General features: G+C 41.2%; 4 non-coding genes across 4 annotated transcripts; 3 read left to right on the forward strand and 1 right to left on the reverse strand.

The window, feature by feature from the left end:
* Window positions 1-7,321: 7,321 nt before the first annotated feature.
* On the forward strand, window positions 7,322-7,429 carry TRNAL-CAA (transfer RNA leucine (anticodon CAA)). The gene is made up of 2 exons: window positions 7,322-7,359; window positions 7,384-7,429. It is a non-coding gene; the product is annotated as a tRNA-Leu (tRNA).
* A 2,442-nt stretch (window positions 7,430-9,871) lies between these two features.
* Window positions 9,872-9,978, reverse strand: TRNAL-CAA (transfer RNA leucine (anticodon CAA)). The gene is made up of 2 exons: window positions 9,941-9,978; window positions 9,872-9,917 (listed from the first exon to the last, which is right to left on the reverse strand). It is a non-coding gene; the product is annotated as a tRNA-Leu (tRNA).
* A 4,908-nt stretch (window positions 9,979-14,886) lies between these two features.
* Window positions 14,887-14,959, forward strand: TRNAT-CGU (transfer RNA threonine (anticodon CGU)). The gene has a single exon. It is a non-coding gene; the product is annotated as a tRNA-Thr (tRNA).
* A 6,304-nt stretch (window positions 14,960-21,263) lies between these two features.
* TRNAI-UAU (transfer RNA isoleucine (anticodon UAU)) lies at window positions 21,264-21,357 on the forward strand. The gene is made up of 2 exons: window positions 21,264-21,301; window positions 21,322-21,357. It is a non-coding gene; the product is annotated as a tRNA-Ile (tRNA).
* Window positions 21,358-26,414: the final 5,057 nt, after the last annotated feature.

A 26,414-nucleotide genomic window follows, 5' to 3' on the forward strand; every position in this document is an offset into this window, starting at 1 on the left:
CAAATACTTCCGAGAATTGTCACTCGCAGAGCTGAGGGAGACGTGAAGCCCAAGGTGATCTACCCTAGCTGGATTCTTTGTTCACACCTCAGTCCACGGCCACCTGCTGCCTGCTTATTCAAAACCAGACTTCTCCCTTTTTACTTTCATGGTTATATGCCACATTCTTTTGTATGATTTGGATTGCTCTAATATATTTTTAAAATAAGTGTTGGACATCGAAGGTGCTACGGAGGAGGTGAAACTTTTAAGTGGATTTTTACAAAGACAGGTTATCAATACTCCAATCTCCTTAGGAACCAGAAATGATCATTTTCCAAGGGCAGAGAAAACTCGAGTTTCTTGAGACGAACCTAGCCACCAGTATTCAAAATCCAGAAGGGTGATTTTTGCTGCATAAGTCTACCTCAGGAGATGATTGATTGATTCCTTTTCTGAGCTGTTCTTTCCTTCTCAATTCCCCTCTGAATTCTGCAGGGCTCCGATTCTACTTTTTTTCATTTTCTCTGCTACAGAAGCCAGACTTTGTCTTAACCTCCTAAGACCGCAGCCATGGAATCATCACTTCCTCAGATATTTTCATCCCCAGTAACCTCCCCAGCTACATTAACAGAATAAAACTACCACCTTCAAAAAGAGAATCATTGGCCCATGGTCTTGTAAGCCAGTAACTTTTAGTCCTGAGTGCTCTCCCAGGAAAACCTTGGAAGGAAGGTTTGGAAATTCGATGAGGTATGGTTGGGGTCCAGGCCTTGGCATTATTAGTGGCCTTCTGTAAATCTCTTCAAAAGCTCAATGCAAATGTTCTTATTCCAGCAAAGTAACCTGAGTCCTTGAGGGTCACACCGTTTTTGTGGGCCTTTATATAGCTTTGGATTCTAGGGCATATACCACACATATTTCATTTCTATTGTTCATTCCTTATTGCCTCATCTTTAGCTTCAAATTTATCTTTCAATTTCTATTCATCTGCTTAAAGTTCTTATTTGAAAGGCCCATATTGCAGTCACAGTTCAGCTACAGGATGGAGCGGCTAGAGGAGCTGCAGACGATGTTTCATCACCAAAGGGACCAAGCCAGTATCTCTCCCACAAGATTCTGAATATGATCTGTGCTCCTTAAATGGGCCAGATTCATGGGCCTGAGGCCTATGCAGTCACGCAGCTCACTGCCCCCAAACCCACACTCAGAAGGGTCCTGCTCTTGGGGTTCAATGCTCTGCAATTGCTCTCTTGAAATTCTTAATAGTTTTACCTTTACACACGTTTCGTGAGGTCCAATAGGACACGGAGCACGTGCAGTTGTGGGGCTTTCGTTGAAGCCTTGGCTCTCACAGGTCCCACCACCCAGAGATGAGTTTTCAGCGGCCAATGTACCCTTCAGCTGGCAACCTGCCCTACTATCCTTCCCCACCCGCCTCTCACACCTGCCTCAGCAGTAAGCCCCCTGGGAGGTCTAGGGAAGAGGTGGTTGTTTAAGGAGCATAACCCTGGTGCCTCTCGGGTGTGGCACAGTGCCTGTTGTCCCTGCCCCAGGCTGGCAGCCTGACAGTGCCAGGCTAAGTTGGGTGGGAGTCTTGGTGGGCGTGAGCCCGTAACCCAGACTCATATGGGTATATTTTCATAATTTTAACAGCACTTTCTTCCTGCTTTTTGAACAAAGGGCCCTCATTTTCATTTTTCACTGGGTCCTGTAAGTTATGTGTCTGGTCCTGCTCCCCAAATTTCCATAGAGTCTGGTTCTCTTTCCTGCAAACCTCCCCCCCTCCCCCCCAGTTTCTTTACTATCTTTCTATCACCTTTGAAAAGTCAGGTCTGAATTCTCAAAGAGGGAGCCTGATGTCTTCACGGGAATAATGCAGGATCAGCTACTCCCCACAGGATAGGCCAATAAATTGAGTGACGAGGTGTTGAGGCAAGGGGAGTGACTATTTGAGAAAGCTAAACAACAACAGCAAAGAAGAAAAAAGAGAAATCCAGCTAACCAAGAAGATGGTGGACAAGTGCCCTTAACAAACCATCTTAATATGGTTTTTAAAGGCACAGGCTTTTAAAGGCAGTGTGAGGGAGGGGCTCCAGGGTGTGTGATGAGCTTGTGCACAGTTCTCAGGCTGGTTGGCATCAAGGTGAAATTTTGAGCACCACACGTCTTCTGGTTTCAGTCAGTCTGGGGTCTCCATGCTTGTGGTCAGCAGTTTTCATCTGGTGGGCGTCTGCTTCCCGTACAAAGTTAGTAATGTGTGTCCGACCTTTACGTCTATCTTTCAGGGAGCTGGGAGTTCAGTGACTCTGCTATACGGCTGGTTTATAGTCTAAATTGTTACTAGTTTCCTGGACCAACAGCTATTCTTTGTGTCTATGTCTTCACAATTCCTAATAGTTAACTCTTGAGTCAACATTTTGAGACTCAGAGGAGGCCTGGGATGTTAAAGCAAAAAGCCTTTAACCTCAAAGGACAAGAGCACAGGGGCTTGTATATGGTTTCAAACCTTCATTTTGAAATCCCACTGCTTAATGCTGCTTAACCACTCCCCTGTAGTACTCCCTCAGCAGATTTTTTAAAATGTGGTCATCTGGATTGAATTGTACTGAATTGACCTGGAAGTGTTTCCAGGGAGGAGACAAAGTAAAAACATTTAAAGGATACCAGTGAAGAATATCTTTAGGAACTAAAGGTAGAAAATAACTTTTAATTAAAAGGGGAAAATCCAACAATAAAGACAAAGATGACAACTGTGACTATATTAAAATCAAAACTTTTCATTAAAAATATTGCACTTCATGGGAGGGGTGGTGGTGGGATAAACTGGGAGATTGGGATTGACATATATACACTAATATGTATAAAATAGATAACTAATAAAAAAATCGCACATCATTCAACACTCAAGGGATGGGGATAAATAAAAAAATTAGATACAAATGAAGAAAGTAAAAGTAGAAAAAATATAAGTGAATATTCCTGAGTCAATAAAACAGAGATTAATAGAAGAAAAATATGAAAGACTAGTAAATAAGCATGAAAAAGGAGATTTAAAGTTCCAAACAAGAAATAGAGAAAACAGGATTAGAAGTTGCTCCTTGACTGGAGAATCAGCCAGTATTGTTTATATTTAGTCTGTAGATTCTGGAGTTAAGATATCACATGATGGGTAGTCTTCCTGTTAGCATGAAAAGAGAGCACCATGTCTATTAAAAGAGAAAAAATGTAATCTCTCTAAAGTTAGATGTTGAAGGGAAGCAGAATATGTCACCCCAAAATATGCCTCTTTGGCATGTGAATTATTTTGAGCTGAAGTCAATCAAGACCCAGGTGACTCAGGAAAAAAAATTTTTTACCTCTCCCATAGCTACCCAAAAGAGTTTTGATAGGGGGCCTGTACCAGAAAAAACAAACAAACAAATAAAACAACAACAAAAAACTATTACCAGATGTAACTTTTCTATCTGAAAGACCTATCTGCATGGCAGGGCAAATTTCTAATTACCAAACTCCTCCTCTTCTTATCCTCCTGTGAACCACACACCTCCCCTTTGAAGCCTCAGGCCCCTATCCCATTCCTGAGCTCAGGGTGGCATAAGCCTCAATTCGCCAATTTGCCCCTGAGCCTCATATCTTTGGGGCTCCTGTACTTATGAAATTAAATCAGCTTTTCTCCTGTTAACCTTTCCTATGTCACTTTAGTTACTAGACCAGCCAAAAAAAAACTAGAAGAAAAGGGAAATTGTTTCTGCATAGTAGTCAGCTCTCCATATCCCTGCACTCACATTTGCAAATTCTGATCGAAAATATTTGAAAAAAAATTTCAGCAAGTTCCAAAAAGCAAAATTGAAATTTGCCAAGTGCTGGTAACTATTTACATAGCATTTACATTGTATTTACAACTATTTACACACATTTACATTGTATTAGGTATTATGAGCAATCTAGAGATGATTTGAAGTATTAATATATGGAAGGGTGTGTATATGCAAATACCGTGCCATTTTATATAAGGAATGTAAGCATTCTCGGATTTTGGTATCCTCAGGGGTCCTGGAACCAATCCCCCAAGGATACTGAGGGATGACTTTATTTGCATATAACCTACACTCATCCTCCCGTACACTTTAAATCATCTCTCGATTACTTATAATACCTAATACAATGTAAATGCTGTGTAAACAGCTGCTTGTGCATGGCAAATTCAAAATTTGCTTTCTGGAACTTTCTGGAAATTTTTTCCTAATATTTTTGAACCACCGTTGTTTGAATTCAAGGATTTCAGAACCTAGGGATACGGGAGGGTTGACTGTATCTCTGGGGGTGGAGCCCAGGCATCTGTGCTTTAACAATTGCTCCAGGTGATTCTTTCGTATGTTAAATGTACTGAATAAGAATCTGCATTTAACCAGATCCCAAGGTGATTTGTAAGCTCATTAAAATGAGAGAAACACTGACCTACAAAACTTAAAAAAAAAAAAAAGGCTACTGTTCCAAGATGCTTCAAGTAATATAACTTAGACTTGCAGATACTAATTCCACATTTATGTTTATTTCAGAAACTGTTCTCTTTTCAAGCCAATTTCTAACTTATTTTGAGTAAGTGGAACTCAGTTGCAGAAGTCTTTATTCCATTGATTTCTAGCTTATGAGAAAATTCCATGACTTTGCGCAAATACTGCCATCACAGACTATCTTCTTTACGGCCTAAGCTGTCCCAGTCTCTGTTCAGGAGCTCTTAAAACAACCTCTTTCAAGTGCACACATACAGTTTGTGGAAAATGTATTTTTATTGTTCTTTCCCCTAAAAGACATCCTTACAAGTGAAAGCTTCAAAAAGTTCCCGGAAGGGATTAATATGGAGTTAATCAAACTGTGGAATCTCTAATGTGGAGTCTTTATTTCTCTGGTTTGCCAGATTTTGAACATTTCGATTGAGCTGCACATTGTATTGGGCTTGGGAAACAAAATTCACTTGCCTCTGGAGACACTGCTGATTTGGAATTCCCTTCACGCTACATACACCTGATATTTTAAATAATCAAGTGGGGAGAGATAGAAGAAAGATTGGAAACAAAAGCAGGATAATACATTTGTTTTTATTCATCTTGGAAACACAAGAGTCCATTAGAAAGCATGTAAACTAAGGAAAGTATAAAAGATTTAAAAATGTTCCACCTGACTACAGCACTGTAATTAAATATATACCCCCTCAGTTTTACAAATAGGTAAACTAAGACAAGAGTCAGAACTCAGGGACATGTCTCCATTTCCACTAACACTCTCCTAATTAGCTTACTGTTAGGCGACTTCCATAAATTGTCATATGTGTCAGGAAAATGTGTCCAAGATTTTAAAATGAACAACAGAATTTACTGGGTCCTTGCGTTAGTGAAGTACTGGGCATTAGTCTAGTAGACCACGTAGGAATTATCTGATTTTATAGGGGTGTGCATCTCTGACTGACTTTCTATTTACTAGGCTATTCTGGAACTGTATGGTGGGAGAAGTTAACTCACAGAAAATTGATAGTAATGCAACTGGTTCTTGTTTACATCAATGCAAAGGATTTTCCTCAGTTGAGATACAATTTTACCCAATAGAAGAAATAAGTCCAATCTTAAGTTTTATTACCCTACAGAATATTAACCAATTTTGCATCTGTTAGCACATTTATTTCAGCCTTTCAGATTGTGTGTTGTCTGTTCTTCATAATCTCCTTTGAAGCATTTTTAACAGCTTACTCATTGGTTAGTGAGATATATGAAATCTTTGACACTTTGTTCGTATTATATTGGTTTGAAAGTCAAGTTTTCAGCTTTTCATTGAATGATAACACCAATATGTTTGGGGGGTTCAAAAGAGGGAGAGAGAACTCCTGACTGGGATGTCGAGGGCTGAATGACAGAGCACATGACCAAGGGGAAGGGGGAGCTGTTACGTTTGAAAGATTATTAATTGGCAGAAAAGGAGAACCCAGAGCACATTTTCTAAGCGTTTGGAAGGTAGGACACCATAGTTCAGAAAAGGCAATGGAGCAGGGAATTTGGGTTGTCGCAAAACTGTATAAATGCCAGAGGTTGTAAATAGAACCTCGAGGGTGAATTGTCTCTTCAGTGACTGCTCCTTGTCACATGGCTTGCTGGGGAAAGTACCTACATAAATTCTTTTTAATCCCTCAAGAATCTTGAGGTAGGAATTTCCCTCTAAATTTACAGATGAAGGAAGTGTTCACAGATGGTCTCAATAATATAAAATATCACACATCACAGTTTTGTAAGTGATGAAGCTTGAATTCAAACATACACATCTGATTCAAGATCCTCATGTTTTCTACTCTTCCTGCATTGCCTTTAAAACTGTATTTTAGGTTCTCTGCATGAAGACCAAAAATGAAGCAAAAGAAAACAACTCACCCCTGATCGTTGTGCACACAAAATTGGATCTTTCAATAGCTGTTTTGCCAGTTCATACGTATGTGTTTGGGTTGTTTTTCTGTAGGAAATGAAAAGTTTCTGAAGGCTATTAATTTGGGAGACTAACTAAAGACTACTATGGGACAGAATGGAAAGAAAATATTGGATGAACCTCTCTCTTTAACCAAAGCAGGAGGGATTTTAGCAACAACAAAAACATTTTTTAAAACTCAGTAGAGATTTTAAACCAAGACCAAGACCTAATTTGAGTCCTCCATGCTCTATATTTCTCTTATTATGTGTCCTATAATAAACCACATCCTGTTTCTTCACTTCACATCCCTTCTTTCACGCAGGTGGAAAGAATGGAAGAGGGAAGATAAATTAGAGGGAGAGAAAAATGGCAACGGAAGGAAAGGGAGGAGAGAAGAGCAGAGAGGATAAGGGAGTGGACCCTTGCAGGAACTGTTAAGATGCTGGAAATACTACTGTACAGGGAATCTTTAAGTCCCACTCAAAGGCCCAGTCTCCACTAATAAAAACTTAAGATAAAATACTGTGTGATACTGTGAGCAGCGGGGAAAGCTCCTGAAAGCCGGTAGTTGCAACATGGGCCGATAAAATCTATATCCCAAGTCCCCTACTCCTTAAGGTCGGTCTTGTAACCGTGGTCAGCGGGGGGTGGAGTGAGAGAAAGAGACTCAAAGTAGGTGATGTGGGCTCCCGGTTTTCAGAGCAGCATCAGTTCTGTCGCCCAGCGCACGTCTTCACCGTAAAACTCCTCCTTTCCTGTCTTTCGGTTTTGCAAATAGTGCTTGGTTTGCTCCTGTAATTTCTAAAAACGACTGGTTCCTCTCCTTCCTGGATGGAACAGTCTTCAATCATGGACAGAATTGTTACCGCTGAGGAGCTGCTGCTGTCGTGTCAGGATGGCCGAGTGGTCTAAGGCGCCAGACTCAAGCTTGTGTCTTCCCTCTCCTGGGGCTTCTGGTCTCCGCATGGAGGCGTGGGTTCGAATCCCACTTCTGACAGGATTCAGTTTTGTTCTCGGCAGGCACACTCACCTTTCAGCCTTTTAAAAATCTCACTCTTGCCCTTCCACCTTGGTTTCCCCTGGCACTTGAGCATCATCCTCGCTTATTCCGTAGTTCGGCCCTTTCTGCCTCTAAAGACACCCCTCCACCAGCGTCTCCCGAACCTCCAGTCAAGCCTTTGACAAATGAAAATTCCCAATTAGAGAACCTGGAGTACTGGGTACATTTTAAAAATCTTAGCGCCACCGATGATGACCCTCTCTTCCCGAGAGAACCCGGCAGTGGATTTCCAGCAGAAGGTCGTGCCCTGCTATGTCAGCCTGTTGATCTTAATGAAACCCAGGAACTTGACTCAAAAACAAACAAAACAAAACAAAAATACAAAGTAACCAGGAAGATCTCCCTTTCCCGGAGAGACCCACTTGCTGTGGGCAGGAGGAAAACGTTATACTGGCTGCTTCGCTGTTGGCAAATCAAAGGCCAATCTCCTGCATGACCACACCAGCCAGAAGGACCCAGACTTTCTCTAGTGGTAGCTCAGCTTAAGGGTCTCCCACACAAAGTCCTAGACTTTTCCAGTGGGGAAATTATTGGAAAATTCACAGCTTTTCCCCATAGAGAGGAATTGAAAGAAACAAAATGGAAACAATCACACAATTGTTAAAATCAATTTGCAGTCTTTGTATTTTTGTATTAATGAGAAAGATATACAAAGGAGTAAGTATATACAGTTTCTGGTTTTGCCTTTTACATTTAAAAACAACATCACAATACCTTATTTTACCATCTCCTAAGTTAAATATTTAAGAAACGACACGTTGGGAAAAGTGGCAAGTACTCAGAACATTGTCTCCTAAGTTGTTTTTTGTTTTTTTTTGTTTTTGTTTTTTTTAAATCAAGCTCTGTAACAATTTCCTGGCTAGAAGGATCCTCAGAGCTCAGTACTCACCATCTTGAGCAGGTGTTGGGTACCTTATAAAGAGAAGTAAACATTGTAAAATTATTTTTTATTTTATCAATACTTTTTAGGTTTCTCTGTCTAGTCCAAAATACAGTAGGAATGCTTTGAAATACAAAATAAAGCCAGTAACAGGAAAATAAACAGTCCCAACTCGAAACAATGGTTGAAAAAGATGAAAATGGAGAATGGAGAAAAATAATTTAGAATTTCATGATTGCAGGGGAAATGCAGAGCAGAAAAGAGTGGTGCGTGCTTAGGAATCTGTAGAGTGTAAAAAAGTGGAATTTAATGATGGAAGGGAAAGAGAGGCTTTGGGTTCAAAAGGTAAGTTAATCACACTTGGTTGTCCAGGGCTCATTTGTGTTATTGGTCCATGAAAGGTCACTCTCAGTTCTAGTTTGTTTCATGGCCTGTATCCATCCCTTTCCTCTCCTTGCAACATATAGATCCTCTCTAAAGTTGTTAATGTTCTTTAGAAAAGAAACTACCCTCAAAAAAATGCTGTTGCTTTGTGTGATTTTAATTTTCATTGGCACTGTTCATCCTGATATTTTTTCTTGTACTCAACGCAGTTTGAAAAATCTATTGTCTTGCTACATTTACATCTGCTTCTATGTGCAACTACTACATAGTATGAAATTCATGGGTGGCCACTGCTGTACACCTGATGGACATCTAGGTTGCCTCTAACAATCTGGTACTGCAAAATGCTACACTAGGTAAGGCCAAGCATGGAGCTGAGCTGGAATTTCACTGAGATACATTTCTAGGAGAAAAATTGCTGTGTAGTGATTTAAAAGCTATACAGGAAGAAAAACTCATTTAATGTCAAAGCTGCAGAAGTCTAAGATCTTAATTTTAAGACCAAGATCTTACTTAGCCTATGTAGAACTTCATAGAAGGCATTTTTTACTTTATAAAATGAAAGACAAGACATCTAGATCACATCATTCTGAAAAGAAATCTGAAAATGAGCTATCAATTTACTTAATTTTAATAGTATGAGCATTTTTGGGCTATTGATAACCAAAAAATGTTTTCAGCAGCGTCATAATCTTGAGGGACTTTCCCTCTTAGATTTTAGACGTGATATAAGAAGGTGACAAAGGAAACTTTTTGTTAGAACTTTATAACAGATTCCTTTCTGTGTGCAGAAAAGCAGTGAAGGTTTCAGTAATTCTTCCCACAGTAAAAACCCAAGATCCAAGTGTGGATGACCGGTCAGTTGATCCACTAAGGAAAAGACCACAAGTTGTTATGGTAGTTTTTTCCTGGGAAGAGGGATCTCACAGAAGGCAGCGCTGGAGGTTGCCTCCATATAGCTCTGAAAGTATCCTAAGATTCTCAGACTGGGGAATTCTCATTTTCGAGTGCCCTTCAGGGTGGGAAATATTTGCGGTGCTGAGGGTTGAGTTATTATGAGCTAACCAAGGTGAAACTTTTGACCTGAACGTGGCAAGTGAAACAAAATAGGAATGTGTCAGAAGTGGGATTTGAACCCACGCCTCCATTCGGAGACCAGAAGCCTCAACGGTGAGAAGTAGATGCTTGAGTCTGGCGCCTTAGACCACTCGGCCATCCTGACACGTTGCTCTATTTGGAAGTGTTATACTGCAGACGCCGAGGGGTTAGCGCCTAGCTGCGTCCCAGAAGAAAGCTTCTGAAAATTTGTCGGACTAGTTCTGAGTTCAGAGACTGAGAAACAGAGAGAGGTAGGAGGTACGAGCGTTAGCGAGGACCTGAATAATTCTTTCTGCCTTGGAGACAGGGTGGCAGGGTACTGAGCGACACTCCCTCCTCGCCCCTCCCCCTTCCCCAGTACTCCCAGCCCAGTCTCCTGCTTTCTGCTCCGCCGCCCGCCAGACCAGGGTCCCGCGCCTCACACGAATCTCCTCCTACGGCCCCGACCCCCACATGTGATCTGGACCCCAGGTCACTGTGTTCTTTGTGATTCAAACCTTTATCCAGCAGGTCCAGTTCGATGCTGCCCCAGGATCGGTGGAAACTTAAAGTGAATAAATGGTCAACCCCACTGCTCTGGACAAGAGAGGGTCAGTCCCCTTGTTCTCAACCCATCCAAACTGTGATTTTATCTCCTGGAGCCATACTTACATCATTCATTCCACCCATCACCGTCTCCTGACCTTCAGGGTCGCTTGTGCTCTACAGTAATAATCCTGCCTTTCTTCTCTCTAGAGCTCTCAGATGCTTTCCAATAAATATTACCCATCTTGGGTGACCGCAGCTATTCTGAAACATAATGTTGAAAAAAATATGTTTAAGTGACTGAAAATGAAATAGCCAAAGTGGGGGAGGGACAAAAAGGAAAAAAAAGAGAAGAAATATCTTTGTTGCAATGATTATTCTAGGATTAAAGGAGAGAAGAAATTTAAAATTCCGATAACTAGGAGCATCACCAAGTTTCTATAATTAGGCTGTAAAATCTAAATCTATAGGACACTTAAATTTGAGAGCTATCACTTTTTAATTTGTAATTACCTCATCTATTACCCTAAAACTAAATGGGAAGCATCTCTTTTTAAAAAATAAGTTTATTGCTTGTAGATTTTAATCTTTTTATTGTGACTATTTTTTCACTATACTAACAGTACAATTACAAAGTATGCAAAATTGACAGTTTGTATTTTAATATATACATATGTTGAATTTTTGCACTAATGCTTCCTATACCTTGAAGCATAGGTATATTCCTATACACTCTTGAAGTCTATTTATATATTTTTTTGTAGATGAAAACGTCTGAATACAGGTTTAAAATATTTGGAATACTTGAAAATGGATATTATCAAAATATAATGTAAACATGAAATTGCAGCTGAAATATGCCATAATTCAATTTTCTTTATAGACTGATTCTTGCAGGGCCCAGTACAGTCAATATTCCATGAACTGCTGGGTAGTATGTTTCCTAGGCACCTGTTTAATATTAATATTAATTTATTTTAATGTCTCAAAATTTTCATTACAAGTCCAGGGGACATTGGATAAGTGAAATCTGAGGAGATAGAGGCTTCTAAGTGGTTAGAGTTCAGTCATAAAAAACCTGTAGTAAATTGTATTTTCCAAAGATGGCCATACCGCTGTATCTCATGCCACGTGTTTTCCTTTGAATGCAATTTTGACACATTTCCTTCCCGAGGTTGCGGGGGTCTCTGTTCCCTCCCCTTGAATCTGGATAGGTCTGTGACTACGATGGAAGAGATACTCTATGACTTCCAAAGCCAGGTCATAAAAGGTGATAGAAGCTTCCAATAGTTTTCTCTCAAGACATCTGTCCCCGGAACCCAGCCACCACACTGTGAGGAAGCCCAAACTAAGCCGCAGGGAGGGACCACATGGAAAATAACTGAGGCCTCAGCGCACAGCCAGCAGCAGCTGCCATACATTTGAGTAACCCATCCTTCAGATGATTTCCTGCCCCTGGTCTTAGGGTCTTCCACTTGAGTTTCCAGAAATCACGGAGCAGAGGCAAGCTGTCCCCACTGCGCTCTGCCCAAACTCTGTGAAAACCAACAAATCTGTGAGAACGAATAAATGACAGGTGATAAATTAAGCCGTTTAAGTTTTAGTATGATTTGTTACGTGACAATAGTTAGGTATGGATCAGTCTTGGTCCAATGAGGAGAGAGGAACAAATAACTTGGCAGGAAAAGTTGTTTATTTATTTATTTTTCCGTTTTATTGAGATATATTTGACATATAACGTTGTGTAAGTTTAAGGTGTACAACGTAATGATTTGACATATGTACATATTGCAAAATGATACCATAATAAGTTTAGTTAACAACTATCAGCTCACATAGTTACAAGGTTTTTTCCTTGTGATGAGAACTTTTGAGATCTACTCTCTTAGCAACTTTCAAATATACAATCCAGTGTTGTTAACTACAGTTGTCATGTTGTACATTACATCTCCAGAAAGTATTTCTCTTATAATGAACAGGGAAAGTTTAATACAGAGAATTATTACCTAAAGAAGGTGTTGGAGAAACAAGGAATTGGCTAGTAAAAAAGTAAAGACAACACTGACGAATAAAGGAATAGCAAGTCTAAGGAGCAGTCACTACCCTTAGGGCTGAAAACAGCTTAGGAAGTGCCCCTCACCTACAGCTGAGCCAAAGCACAGAAGGAAGAGCCCTCTACCCTTCACCCCACCCTTAGCTAAGATCCAGACCTCGATGGGGAAGGCACGGACATGGCTCACTGAAGAGTAGAGAAATTGCTCTCGGGTTGTGCCAGCAGAACTTGCTTGAAATGTGCCCTCTGGAACTGGCTGGAGATCCATCTTCCAGCGTTTCTTGGAAAGCTCTTCTTGGAGAGGTCTCTCACTGAGAGCACTCCACTATAAAACACTCAAGGGGCACGCTGGCCAGGGGAAGTTGGTGGCTGCTGGTTGCTGCTGGATCATGAAGCAGGGGAAAGCCATGCCTGGTGTAGCAGCAAGGCCCTGGGGAAGCAGCAGTCCAAGTAGTGCGTGGGAACCAGGATGCAAAACCCCCTTCCTCCTGCAATGATTCTCCACCATCCTCTACCTGCAGAGTTTCAGTGCCGACTGGCAAAAGAAAACCATTTAAAGGATTCATATCCATTTCCACAAGGCAGGCAAAAAGGGTGAATTTGGGACTGAGCGACAATAAATTCATGATGAGTACTGGGTAATGGACATTTTGTCACCTGAAAATGGGAACAAACCCTAAAGCATGTGACTTTGGGCCCGGGCAGCAGACAGAAACTAGAAAGACCTTGAGGAGAATGTTACTGAAAAGTCCTGAGGACAGTTTCTTCCTGTTGCCCGTCTCGCCGTATTTCATCGAGGTTATACATTTCTTTAGGTGCAAGAAAACCAGAGGTGAACACTATAACCTAAATACAGGATGAAATCTGAGAAAACTGCAAATCACAGGTTTGTTGGGACTTTATGAATCCCTCTTGAGCCTGCATCCCCTTCTTCTCTGATACTCAGGAGATGAAGAGGAGCTTCCGGTGACAGGCCCTTCTGCACAGGCAAGTTTAGGATTTTGGAGGATCTGAACAAACTGGCTCCTCTGGAAGGCAGGAGGCAGGCCTTGAGTCCAGAGACGTTTAGGAAGCACTGATGAGTAGCAGTGATAAAATCGACCTCAATTTCCTTCACTCCCCTCGCTCTCAACTTCTTTAATACCCCGTTTCTTTTTTTGCTGCGTTTCCCTATTATTTGCATTTATGACACTCCAGGTCACAAGGGCATTGTTTTGCCTGTATATGACTTTGGTGAGTGGGAGGTAGAGTGTGTTATTTTTTACCCTGGGAGACCTTTTAGAGAGCTGGCGGGCTGGCTTTTCAGAGACTGCAGCCTCTCCTCTGGGTTATGGGAGAACTGTATTCCAGGTTGGGACAGATGCATAGAGACTGGACTCCCCACTTCTCCACCAATAAATCTTATTTTGCTGAGTTGTTTTAATGTTACTTGTATTTGTCAGTAGTCGAGGTGTTTTGGTTTTGCTTTTTGTTTGTAATTAAGAGCCATTGTTTCTTTATTAGCCAGCTATCAAATCCTGAAAGTAGACAGGAAAACAGTCCTTGCTTTGTTTCAGGTGCACAGGGCCTCTGACTTGGGACAGGAGACCTAGGATTTGTGGTTGAGTTTTCTTCTTTACCGGCTCTCTGTACGTTATGGTTGTTGCTTGTGTGAGCTGAGTCGCTATACAGATTTTTTTTTTTCTTTTGGTGACCCTCACAGCCCCTTTACCCGGGTGGAAATTAACAATTTTCTGGTATCTTTGCCACAGCTCCTTTGGACAGAACTTTTCTATTTGGATTTCAGCGACGCGCGGTGGAGGAGAAACATGGCCCTTTCTTTACGCCCCGGGTTGAGGCTCCAAAACGTATTCCAGCCTCAAGGACTAGGCTACAAAATGCAGAGCCTCTCCTCGGCTTCTGTTCCCGGGAGGTCACTCAATTTCCTTCTTCCTGCTGGCCTCATCATTACCCTCACCCCTCAGTCTCTCTTCTGATAGCTGATATCGGGGAATTTGAGACAGATCTTGCCTGCTTTCCCCCAAGGCTCTAAGAACTGAAGTCTGGAATATCTGGGCTTCAATCGGTGCGAAAGGTACTGCAGAGCACCGGGCGTGGCTGTAACTAAAATCAAGTGACCCAGTAGCTCTCACCCCAACCTCCGCATCTTGGCTGGTGGGCTAGCTGTTTATTCCCCACTCCCGTCAACGTGCAACCTCTGACCCTCGGAGGCTCTGGATTCAAACAAAACTCTCAGAGGTGATTTAAGGGTCTTGTACTTCCTTTGACAAAAGCGACTCGAACGGGATATTAAAACTATCAGAGAGTGAGGGAATTTGTTTGACCACAGCCCAGAAAATCGAAAAGGGGATGAGGGCAGAGCGTCAAATTTTCTAGAAACCAATCAAAACAAAAACCTAAAGATCTCAGCCTATAATCTGCTTTAGGAAAAGGAGTGGAAATTTTATCAACCCGGGCTCCGTAGCTCAGGGGTTAGAGCACTGGTCTCGTAAACCAGGGGTCGTGAGTTCGAATCTCACCGGGGCCTTGGAAGCATTGGTTTTCCATCTCGCGCAGACTTTAATTAAGAGATGTATTTCTAAGGGGTGAGTTTCGGTTATCCTTGACACCAAAACCTAGAACAAAAAATGGACCTTTTCAAGTAAAAAAGGAATTACACAACAGAAATAAAGCTGCTGTGCCATCTGAGTTCTTGATGATACCTGAAATTCAGGTATGAAAACCTTCCTCGAAGTGCCACCAACACAATTAATACCAATATAAGCTGGCTGATAAACTATCAGTAATTTTTATTGGGATTCAATAAATTGCAACGTACAGTCCTGACTAACTTGGGTGCTATAAGCCTAAAGAGATATTGTAATTATCGATTTTATCATACTTACCTAATGGACTTTAAGCTCCCCTGAATGCAGGAGTCATATCTTGTTTGACATTGTATCTCAGAGCCTTGCAGAGTGTGGAACCTAGTGGGTGCTCAGTAACTATTGAATTAAGCCGAGCTGAAGAAATGTAACCAGAGTGTGGTGAGTTTGCAAACACCTTAGGAGGCATAAAAGTTACCTGAAAGCCAAGGAACCAAGGTCAGTTTATAGAGAAGAACAAAGAAAGTAACACAGTGCTGATGAAGATTCAACCTAAGTAGGAAGCAACTAATCTTCCCGGTCTCAATTTATGATCTCATTATTGGAATTAGCTGTCTGCAAAAGCAAACCCCTGATCACTTCTGAATGGCTAACATAAATTGCTAAAATCAATAATCTACATCAAAGATTAAAATGATGGAATTTCCATATACCACATTTGTATTAAATAATTAATAATATAATAATACCCCAAAGTCACAGATACATTCCTCAAAAAGTACTTTGGATTCTTGAAACAATCCAACACACTTTATATTGTATCATGTTTGAAAATTTTATTGTAAATTGCTAAAGATGCAGGACAGGCACAGATGATTCGTTTTTATTAAAATCAACCAGAGTAGCTGTCTGTTTCTTGCAACTGGGGACTCTGGTCGTTCCTCAGTCTTCAGAGTTTTTTATGCTTTGCATAGCTTCATGAATACCACTCTCTCTGCTTGAAATATGCCTCCATCCCTTCTTCTAGCTAAGCCCTACTCATCTTTCAGAATTCAGCTCATGTATCACTTTACCTTCAATCTAGGTGAGAGGTGTCTTTTCATAGCACCATTTGTACACCTTTATTATAGCATATATTGGATAATATCTACTAAATAATTGATGTATTTTTTTCTCTTTTTCTTCTAAATTGACACTTATTGATAGTCGAAACCAAGCCTTGTTTAGAGCTGTATCACCACAGCAAGTTGGAATTCAAATATGTGTGAATACATTTTTTAAAAATGAATGAGTGAATGCCACATTTCCAAACCTGCATGCACTCTGTAGACAGATGACATTATCAGGAAATTATTTAGCCTGGTGTTAAAAGGAAATAATACGGAAAATTAAAACCATCTTTGTAATAACTTTACAGTGTTAATGTCTATAATATTTGCAGTTTATCCACTGAACTTCAGGGACCTTGATTTTGGCACACACTGGTAAAAAGCTGTTAATTACGTGGCACCATATTCAGTAATTTAAAAAACGCAACACATGGTTTCCAGTTCCTCAGGTAAACAGCTTGGAAGTCTCCGCCCTGTCCTAGCAACAATCAAAAAGCTGAACAGACTAAAAACCAACAACTCTTCTTGAATCCTTAAGAGAGAGGAGAATACAGGGCAAACCCTTACTGGCAAGATTGGAGAGACAAACTGGTGCATACGAGTCACAAACCTACCAAGCAGAGACCCATGGCCAGAAACTGCCGGGGAACGAGCACTGGGAAGAAAACCTGAACTGTAATTTATGAATTTCTGGAGGCTCAATGTGGACAACTCTGAGAGTTAAAAACTCCAGGGGAACTCAGTCACAGGGGGCCCTAACAATATTGTGAGATTTACTGCCAGGAGTTCAACCAAGTTCTCACAGTAAATATTGGAGAAAAATTTTTTCATAATACTGGCAGAGGAAAAAAAAAAAGAAGAACTATTTTGAAATACACCAGAAGACTCTGTCCATCTATAAAAGGCCTGCTCTTGGGAGAAACTAGTTAACCAGAGCCTAACCTGATGGGGTATTAGCAGAGCCATATTGACTTGGGGGAGGGGAAATACTCTATTTCAGTCAGTTCTAGCCTTCTATATGGGAGAAGGAAAATGCCCAATGCCAGCCCAATCTAATCATCCTATCCCATCTAAGGGCCGGGGTTGGGGGTCGGGGGAGAAAAAAACAGAAATTTTGTGAAGTTCACAGTCCAGATGCGTAGACTCACTAAAAGGTCACTGACCTAATCATATGACTATAGAACACTTCCCTGCCCCCCACACCTCGCCACCACATTACTAAAGGTCTATTTACAGCAGTCCCTTCTACTCAGCACATCATGTCTGGCTATCAAGAAAAAATTACAAGGCATACCAGAAGGCAAAAACCAAAAACCAAAAAGACACTTGAAAAGACAGACACCATAGCGGGAATGTTGGAATGATCAGACCAGGAATGCAAAACAACTATGATTAATATTCTAAGGGGGCCAATGCATAAAGTAAACAGCATGCAAGAACAGAAGGACAATGTAAGCAAAGAGATGGAAATTGAAAGAAAGAAACAGAAAGAGAGAGAGAAAGGGAGGGAGGGAGGGAGGAAGGAAGGAAGAAGAGAAATGCTAGAGACAAAAAAACACTATAATGGAAATATAGAATGCCTTCAATGGCTTTTAAGTAGACTGCACACAGCTGAGGAAAGAATCTCTGAGCTAGAGGATATATCAATAGAAACCTCAAAAACTGAAAGAGCAAAGAGAATAAAGGCTGAATAAAACAGAACAGAGTATTCAAGGACTGTAGGACAACTACAAAAGGTGTAACGTGTAAGTAATGGCAATACCAGAAAGAGAAGAGAAAAAGAAACAGAAGAAATGTTTGAAACAATAATGACTGAGGCTTTCCCTAAAATTAATGTCAGACACCAAACCACACGTTGAGGAAGCTCAGAGAACACCAAGAATACATAACAAGGAGACTACAAGTAGGTATATCATTTTTAAACTACAGAAAATCAAAGATAAAGAAGAAGTCCTGAAAGAAGCCAGAGGATAAAACACCCTACCCATAGAGGAACAGAGATAAGAATTACATCCAACTTCTCCTCAGAAACCATGCAAGCAAGAAGAGAATGAAGTGAAATATATAAAGTGTTGAGAGAAAAAACCCCACCAACCCAGAATTCTGTACTCTGCAAAATTATCCTTCAGAAGCAAGCAAGAAAGAAAGACTTCTGGGTTTCGCTGATGGTGCAGTGGTTAAGAATCCGCTTGCCCATGCAGGTGACACAGGTTTGAGCCCTGGTCCGGGAAGATCCCACATGGCGCAGAGCAACTAAGCCCATAAGCCACAACTACTGAGCCTGTGCTCTAGAGCCCGCAAGCCACAACTACTGAGCCTACGTGCCACAACTACTGAAACCCACGTGACTAGAGCCCGTGCTCCACAAGAAGAGAAGCCATCACAATGAGAAGTCCGTGCACCACAGTGAAGAGTAGCCCACGCTCACCACAACTAGAGAAAGCTCGCGTGCAGCAACGAAGACACAATACAGCCAATAAATTAAAAAAAGACCAACAAAAATTTAGGGGATTTGTTGCTAGTAGACTTGCCTTGCAAAAAAATGCTAAAAGAACTTCTTAAGAGAGAAGGAAAAAATATAGGTCAGAAACTCAGGTCTACATAGACAAAGAGTACTGAAGAAGGAATACGTGAAGGTAAAATAAAACCCTGTATTTTTCTTATTCTTAATTGATATGCCATATAACAGTTTGTTCAAAATAATAGTGTAAACAAAGTATTTGCTCATGTATGCTTATTTGTATATCATATGTATATGTATTTGCTTATGTATGTTTACATATATGTGACATGAATGACAGCAATGATACAAGGTACAGGAGAGACGAATTGGGATTATTTTGTTATTATAAGGTACTCACACTATTCATGATGTGGTATAGTGTTATTTGAAAGTAGACTTGGATTAGCTGCAAATGTATATTGCAAACTCTAGGGCAACCACTAAAAAAAAGTAAAAGAAGTATAACTGATATGCTGACAGGAGAGAAAATAGAATCATATAAATGCTCAATTAAAACCTCAAAAGTCAGAAAAAGTGTAAGATGACAAACGTAGGAAAAAAGAACAAGGGCAACAAATAGAAAGCAATAATGAATTCGTAAATATTAACCTAACTATATCAATAATCACTCTGAATATTAATGGTCTAAATACCCCAATTAAAAGATGGAGCTATTATCAAAAAGACAAGAAATTACAAATGTTGGTGAAGATGTGAAAAAAAGGGAACCCGTCTGCACCCTTGGTGGAAATGTAAATTGGTGTAGTCACTATGGAAAACAGCATGGAGGCTTCTTAAAAAATTAAAACTAGAACTGCTATATGATCCAGCAATTTCACTTCTGGTATTTATCTGGAGCTTGAAGGAAATGTCCACTTTGATGAACGAAGTTGACCCAGAGAAAGGGATCCAGATAAATAAATACTCCAACCTCTCTGTCTTCTCTCATTCTGGTTTCCTGCTAAGTGCTCCCACAAATGAAACTCAAAGCTGAAGTCACAGGGCAGGGGAGCCCATGCTGTGGTCCATACAGGCTGGCCTTCCATGGAAGAGTAGGCAGAGATCAGAATGTGTGTGTGTGTGTGTGTGTGTGTGTGTTAATATTAACAATTAAAAGCACTTAGCTTTCTATCAACATTTTTCTCCATTATAATGCCTATGTTGTGTTAATGAAAGTCAGTTTAATATCCAGTGACATACTGTGAGTCTTGTAAGTTTTCATCTCTTAAGAACAGTAATTCCCTAGATACTGGTTCTTCTTACCTAGATCCAGACTTGGAACACAGCACCATGAGTGCTCTTATGAGGTTTATATAAATCACTCAGAACAGTGCCTGGCCCATGATAAGCTCGATCCAACTAGTGGCTGCTATTGTTATTTAGATGGAATGACCTCTAGAGGTTCAGGCAGATCTCGGTCTCTCTCTAGGACTGTGTGGTGGGAATGTAGGAGGAGATCGTGTGGTGAGATGGTCATTACTAAAGAGTCTATATCGCTTCTCACTGCTCCTCACTTTAAGGTGTATGTAAAGATCCCAATTCAGTAATGCAATAGACACCGAGATGTGGAAACACTTCTGCCCTCACATCCCTTCATGCGTCAGTATGGAGAAATTTGCTCACTGGTCTATTACTCTCTGTCCTGTTTGTTAAGTACTCTGTGGTCAGGAATAGACTATTCCCTTCTTTACACAATTCTCCTTTTCTCTGACAGGAATTATTCCATAAAAGCCAAAAGGTTTCATATCTCGTGTGTATGTGACAGCTGCGATTTCCCCACGCCAAAAACAAGCCAGCAAACACACAAATAAACAAAACTAGCCTTTATAATTAGATACCCCAGGCAGGAAACGAGGATACTGGGTGGGCATTAGATCGCAGAGGCAAACTATCTGCAATGAACCTCTAAAGAAGGTCAAAACAGGTGGAGGAGCAGGGTGGGATTAGGGGTGGTGGGCACCGCCTTGATTTCTGTAACACGCGCCACAAAGGAGCGGTTACCACTCTGGCTTTTCCCGCAAGAGATGCCGGACCAGCTGGCTGTATGACTTCGAATGCGGTTTTCAGGCAGGCTCGGGGAGGATTTGGGGGAACCGGGAGGCGCAACCTGGAGGTGCTGGACAGCGATGCGGGTAGTCCCTCCAGGAGCGCGGCGGGTGCTGGGAGACTCGCGGAGTGAGGGCTGGGCTGTCTCGGCTTCTCGGCGTCCTCCATCTGGTAGGAAGCATCACGGACCAGCCAGGCGGTGCGCGGTGATGCTCTGCCTCAGCTAAATAGCCCTTGTCTTCCATGGATATCGTTCTCTTATTGGGGTCAAGGCGAGGAAGAGCTAGAGTCCGCTCGCTCTTTCTCCTCAGCCTTCTCTCGGGGCTTCTAAAAGGAGCACCCCCGGATCCCGGGGAAATGCTGATTTCCGCTGGCGTAGAGGAAGGATCACATACACGCTTCCGCGAAAGATGAAAGTGTCTCGAACAAAGCGTGTTTTATTCGCCAGGGTAGCCGCGGTGGAGGAGGGTAGGGGTGAAGAGGGTCCCTAGCAGTGTCGCGCGCTCCAGCTCCAGCTTGTCTCGGGGACAGAGCGCGCCTGTCGCTCTTGACTCTGTAGAGCGCGCACCGAGAATGCAAAGAAAGCATGCTCCAGTGGCGCAATCGGTTAGCGCGCGGTACTTATACAGCAGTATATGTGCGGGTGATGCCGAGGTTGTGAGTTCGAGCCTCACCTGGAGCATGTTTTCTGCCCTTTAAGATTCCAGTCTCTTTTCATTCTACTGCTTTCTGTTCCTCTTCTTTAAAGAAAAAGCTGAAAAGAGGTTATTACATTTTCCATGGTGAGAATGCAGATATTCCATGATTAAGGAGGATATTTGGTCATATTTCAAACATAGGAAGAAATCACAAGCCAAAAGGAGGCAGATTGAACATATTCAAGCAGATTCGATTCTCCTCAATCAGGAGAATTTAAAGTCAGGTTGTACAGCCTCAGATGAGTCTCCCCCACCCTTTCCTCGCTCCTTTTAAAATACCATTTCTCAGATCCTTGGGGACTGAGCAAGGAGGAGGAAAACCTGGGTCTTGTGCTCTGCAATTTCGTGCAGCTGTCACCGGGGCTCACGGATTTGCGGAAGCTGCTGTCAGGCATCTTAGCTTTGAGTTCCACAAGATTTGCAGTGAGGTTGCTGAACTCCATCTTTGAAACATACATGTGCTTTGAGTCAGGCTCCACCGCCTACTTTACATAAACCAGACTGGGGAACAGAAAATAATTTCCCCCAGCAGTGAAACATAGGTGGCTATGTATGTATCTCTTCCTAATTTAATCAGAAAATAAACGGCTTTGTTTGGGAAAATGACATTCATCCTGACGCTGTGTCTGAAATAAATGATTGAATGTTGCTCTGCTTTTAACCAGTTTCTCCTGGATTTCAGTGTCTCACAGGGCCCTCCTCTTCTGTCTCTTACATATGGATATATCCCACGGTTCCATCTCAGCTTTTTTCTCATCTAATGATATACACATTCTTTGTATTATATTCATTCCCTTGATTACAACATCTCTCTAAATACTGATGATTGTAATATTTCTTTCCCATCCAGTCCTCGCATTTGAATCCAGACCTATGCATACTACTGCTTACAGGACGTTTTTGTCCAGAAATTTACACAGATCTGCAACATCAACGCATGGGATAATCATCAACTTCAAATCCACTCCCTCTCCTGTGCACTGTATCTCAAAGGCAGTCATTCAACAAACACCTGATGCCTGCTTTTTGCCAGATCCACTCTAGGTGCTGAGATTACTGCAGTAAAATTTAAAAAATCAGCCTCTGCTTTCTGGAATCTAAGTTCTAGTAGGGAGAAATAAACAACGAACAAGTAAATATAAATATACAGTTAGACAAAGTGATGATACGTTTTATAGAGAAAAACAAAAATAGTATAAGAGGGATCAGGGATAACAGGGATTATGCTGGGAGTGCTATATGAGGTAAGGTTGTTAGAGAAGGCCTCTCTAAGCAAGTGACATTTGAGCAGAAACCTGAAGGAAATACGGGAGAAAGTCTTGGATATATATGTTGAAAGAGGTGGAGGCAGAGGTAAGAACAAATGCAAAAGCCTAGACGTGGGAATGGCCCCATGAGCATAGTTAGAGGAGAACAAGGAACAGAGGTCGCTCCAGTAAGTCCCCTACATACGAACCTTCAAGAGGCGAGCTTTCAAAGATGCGAATGTGTGTTTGCACATCCAACCACATAAGTTAGTCCACGTGTCTGGCATACCTTGTCATGTGCGTGTATCCGCTACAAGTAGGTGTGTTTTTGTGTACTTTACTGTACAGTACTGTACAGAGTACGGCAGTACAGTCTCTTTATTTCAAGCCCAGGATGTCTGGAGGCAAGCATAAAAGCAGTGGTGATGTAGATGGTACTGCTAACAAGCACCAGGAATTGGAGGCTTAGAGAAAGGACGAAGAGAGACAAGAGGAAGAAGTAACTGAAGAACCAAAGAGATTCAGGATGCAGGCAATGGCAAGGGGATTTTCTTTCTTTGAGGAGGCACTGTTAGTTTTGAGGCACGGGACCTGAAGGTAGAACGGTGCACGAAGGTTGCAGCAGCCGTTCAGAATGCAATCCAGTGCTACCGTGTCATCTACGACGAGAAAAAAAGGGCTACTACCCAGATATCACTGGATCGTTTTTTTCAAGAGGGTAGATAGAATTGAATCCAGCTAGGAACCAGAACCTGAGCCATCAACGTCAGGCATTAGTGAAATTGCAGCTTGCCCTCTGTCTCCTATCGCTGATGATCCTTCAACTCTACTATCTCCCACCTCCTCTCCCTCCTCCATTCATAACTCTTCTTGCCTGTTCACTCAGTGCCAGCCCCTGTGTGCCGGCTGTTGGACTGTACTTTTCAAGGTACTGTACTGTAAGATTAAATTTTTTGTGTGTGTGTTTGTTTTTTATGTATTATTTGTGTGAAAAGTATTATAAACCTATTACAGTACAGTACCATGTAGCCGATTGTGTTAGTTGGGTACCTAGGCTAACTTTGTTGGACTTCGGAACAAATTGGACTTACAGATGCACTCTTCCAAGGGAACTCGTTTGTATGTAAGGGACTTACTGAATATTTAAACAGAAAAGCCTCTTCAATGATTCTTAAAAGCTAATGCGTGACATGATATTTTATAACACTAGTTAAGACAGTGACCAAACGACGGTTGAGGAAACAGTGTGAAAGTAAAGTTGCCAGAGGCACAAAGGTGTCTCCAGGGGCTATTCATGTTTCCTGTAGGAATCTCAGACCAGTCAAGGGCTGGGGTTGTCCCTGGTTTCCATGGCTTGATTTTAGAACTCTGAAATGACTCTGATCACACCAGCTTCTGCGGAGCTGTTCAAAACAGAAAACAGAGATACAGTTCTCTAACATTTCCTTTTTAGTAAGACATGTATGTACAATAAGATTCACCCATTTTAAGTGTACAGTTTGATTAATTTTGATAATTGTATTAATTTCCTATTGCTGCTGTAACAAATTAGCACAAACTTAGTGGCTTAGCACAAAATTATTGTCTTGCAGTTCTGTAGGTCAGAAGTCCAAAATGGCTCTCACTCGACTAAAATCAAGCTGTTGGCAGGTCTGTGTTCCTTCTGAAAATTCTCACAGAGAATTCTTTTCTTGCTTTTTCTAGCTTCTAGAGGCTGCCCACATTCCTTGGCCATTGGCCCCATTCATCTTCAAAGCCAGCAACTGCATCACTCTGATCTCTGCTTCTGCTGTCACATCTTCTCTGACTCTCATCTTCTTATGCTTCTCTCTCCTATCTTTAAGGACCCTATGATTATATCAAGCCCACTTGGATAATCCGGGGTAACCTCCTTGTTTTAAGATCCTTACCTTAATCACATCTGCAAAGACCCTTTTGCCATGTAAGGAAGCACATTCACAGGTTCTGGGGACTATGGTGTGGACCTCTTTTGGGGAGCTCTCATTTGCCTACCACAATAGTTATATACCATTGTACACATAGCACTGCATTTAACATGGGGAACAGCACCTTTCCCCTAAAAAGTTTCCTCCTGCTCTTTGGTAGTCCATCATCTCCCTACACTCCTGCCTCTGGCCACCAGTGATCTGCTTTCTATCACCATAATATGTCCTTTTCTAGAATCTCATGTAAATAAAATGATACGGTTTGTAGCCATTTGTGTTAGATTTCTTTTACTTAGCTTAACACTGTGCTGATCTCTGTAGCACAGAATCATTTTTGATTCCCGGCTTCTCCACACTCCCCATATTTATCTGTTCCTGAGTCTTCTCAGTTCTATCTTACCTCCTTAATATCTCTCAATATTACTGTGCTCACAGTCAGTGTTCCCGAAGGCCTCCTCCTATGGCAAATACTCCTCTTCTGCCCTGAAACTTCTTTGCTCCTCCTTTTCATTTGCTTCTACTTCTTCCATTGGAGATCACTTGTCTGTCCTCAGGACGTGATGAGAGCTCCACCTCCACAGTTTGGATCTCACGCTCTCCGGTGAGCTACATATGCTGTGCCAGGCACTTGATGTATTAGTTCAGTCTTATCTTAATTCGCTCTCATTTATTGGGTCATAAGCTCCTTGGGGGAGACAGGGACTGCATCTTCATTGCTTGTTTATTTAGCGCCCAGCTCAGCTGCTGACTGAAGAGATTGTAACTCTCACATAATTTTTCCGCCTGTGGTTTCGTGGAGGTCTCTGCTTCCTTTACAGCACTCTTTTGTCTTACCCCGTTCTCACTGCTTAGGGTGAAAGTTTATTGTATTGATTTAATTTATTCATTTTGGCAAAATAAAGGTTAAATTTCAGCTCTGGGAAATGAGCAACATTAGCAAGAGAGTTTTGTTTTGTCTTGCAGTTTCTTTCACTAAAGGAATGTAAAGATCTGAGGTCAGAAAAGAGATTTGCCAGTGCAAATAAAAAAGACCTCTTAAGCTCTTTTCTCCACCGATAATGCTCATCTTCCTCTTGTCCATGTGACAGACGTCTACTCATACTTCATGGCCCAGAAAAAAAATCTGATAATTTATTTCTTCTTACTAATAGATAATTTGTAATATTAAATTCACATTTATCTCATTGTTAAAACGATGTATTTACACATACAACTGTCTTCCTACTAGTTTGCTTATCAAGGACAATTGCCATGACTTTATTTAAAAAAATTTTTTTTCAATTAAGTAGTCCTGTATGTGACACTTAGTAATACCTCAAAAATATCAATAGAGTCTCAAAACTGTACAGTGGAATAAAGTCAGAACTTTGGATAGAAGAGGAGGATAGGAAAAGAAGAAGGAAAAGATAAGGTGGTTTGGATGGGAATGATGAGAAGGAAAAACAACGTGTTTCTTTTTGGTTGTTCCAGATGAAATTATTGGACATTTTGAACACTGTTACTCAAGGTTTTTCTAGAGTTGATATATGCTTCTGCCAAATAAAGGACTAACATATATGTTTGGCTAATAATTAGAATTCGAAATGAGTTTGTTTTAGCCCCATCGTAGGGTAAATAACTACTGTAGATCTCATACTATTATGAAAAAGAGTTAAATATTCTGCTTAAAATTTTTTCCTCTTCATATAAGAATACTCCAATAATTTTTTAGACTATTTATAGAATTATAGTGTCTTATATAATAGTGGAACAAGAAACTTTTCTTACCATTTTGACCTTTTGGGTTTCTTTACTATTTATTTCTCCCCAGTTTCCGTTTCTGTTGCTGATGCAAGCTGAAAAGATTTG

Source organism: Delphinapterus leucas, chromosome 10, assembly GCF_059928025.1.
Source record: "Delphinapterus leucas isolate spDelLeu-1000000601 "Yukka" chromosome 10, BTC_Dleu_Yukka2, whole genome shotgun sequence".
NCBI lineage: Eukaryota > Metazoa > Chordata > Mammalia > Artiodactyla > Monodontidae > Delphinapterus > Delphinapterus leucas.